Source organism: Pongo pygmaeus, chromosome 13 (assembly GCF_028885625.2).
Source record: "Pongo pygmaeus isolate AG05252 chromosome 13, NHGRI_mPonPyg2-v2.0_pri, whole genome shotgun sequence".
Classification (NCBI taxonomy): domain Eukaryota; kingdom Metazoa; phylum Chordata; class Mammalia; order Primates; family Hominidae; genus Pongo; species Pongo pygmaeus.
Genome location: NC_072386.2, coordinates 53,081,968 through 53,083,497, shown reverse-complemented (window position 1 = coordinate 53,083,497; position 1,530 = coordinate 53,081,968). Strand labels below are relative to the sequence as shown.

General features: G+C 49.9%; 1 pseudogene; it reads right to left on the bottom strand.

Moving 5' to 3' along the window:
* Window positions 1–534: 534 nt before the first annotated feature.
* LOC129043471 (small ribosomal subunit protein uS7-like) lies at window positions 535–1,146 on the bottom strand (annotated as a pseudogene).
* Window positions 1,147–1,530: the final 384 nt, after the last annotated feature.

Genomic DNA, 1,530 nt, shown 5'->3' with positions numbered 1-1,530 from the left:
CTCCCCCAACCCCAGGGTGCACAGCTCACAGCTCCAAGACACCCCTTCCTTCTACTTAAGGAGAGGAGACAGAAGAGTAAAGAAGACTTTGTCTTGCACCTTGGATACCAGCCCAGCTATAGGAGAGTAGGGCAACAGTCAGAGTTTTGAGTCCCCTTGGAATTTGATATTTCTAGACATATCCTGGGTCAGAAGAGAACCCACTGCCTTGAAGGGTAGGACCTGGTTTTGGCAGGACTCATCGTATGCTAACTAAAGAGCCCTTGGGCCCTGATAACCAGCGGCAATACTTAGGTAGTACACCATGGGCCTTGGGTGAAACTTTGAGACTTGTTGGTTTCAGGTGAGACTCAGCACATTCCCAGCTGTAGTAGCTATGGGAAGAAACTCCTTCTGCTTGAGAAAAGTAAAGGGGATTTTTTAATGTACATATTCTTCTTCTTCTTTTCCTTCTTCATCTTCCTCTTTTTTTTTTTTTTTTTTTGGTGGGGCCACCCCAAAGGGCAGACAGGTTTTTTGAGCAGCAGCTGGAAATCAGTGGTTGGACTTGGCCACATGCTCTAGCTCATCCTTCTTGATGACATAGGAGTTGAAGGAGCCCCTGGTGGCATTGATGAGCTCATCTTCCAGGCACTCAGCAATGGTCTTGATGTTCTGGAAGGAAGCCTCACAAGTGCCTCTGCACAGCAGCCAGATGGCCTGATTCATGCCATGCAGTGGGTACACATCCACAGCCTTTCATCTCATGGTCTTGGCTCACCCAATGCATGTGGAGTCCTCCCAGGGACCACTGTTGATGATGGCATTCACCAAGACTCGAAGAGTGTTCTCATTCGTGAGCAGGTGGATGATCTCAAAGGCATGCTTGACAATATGCATGGTCATGGGTTTCTTGCCATTATTGTGGCCATGCATCATCATGGAGTTAGTGAGGTGCTCCAAGATGGGGCACTGTGTTTTGTGGAAATGCTTGGTGGCATACTACCCTGTACTGCGAAGCAGGTACCTGGCATACTTCTCCTTCACTGCAATGTAATCCTTCAGGGAAATGTCATTGATCTGCACATCATCAGTGCTCCACCTCCCAAAGAGCTGGATGTTGGGGGTTTCTGCCATCTCTGGTGCTGCTGTCTCCCACTTGGTCATCCTAAGGGCACAGCCTGAGCATCTCTGTTGCATGGCATGGACCACATGCCACCCTGGCACATACGGGAAGAGCTTTTTAATATACTTCTAATTCACCAAGCACAAAAGGGGACTTTTTCTTACACCTTAGGTACCAGCTCAGTCACAGGGGGGTTATAGCACCAAACTAGCTCTTGAGTTCCCTGATTCCATGACTGGTCTCTTAGAGGGCATTTCTAGGTCTGTCCTGGGCCATAGGGGAGCCCAATGGCCCTGAAGGGTGAGTCCCAGGCCAGGCAGGATCCACCACAAGCTGACTGAAGAGCCCTTGGGCCCTAAGGGAACATGGGTGGTAGCCTGGCAGTACTCCCATGGGCTTGTGGTAGCCACAGGGTGAGGCTGCTC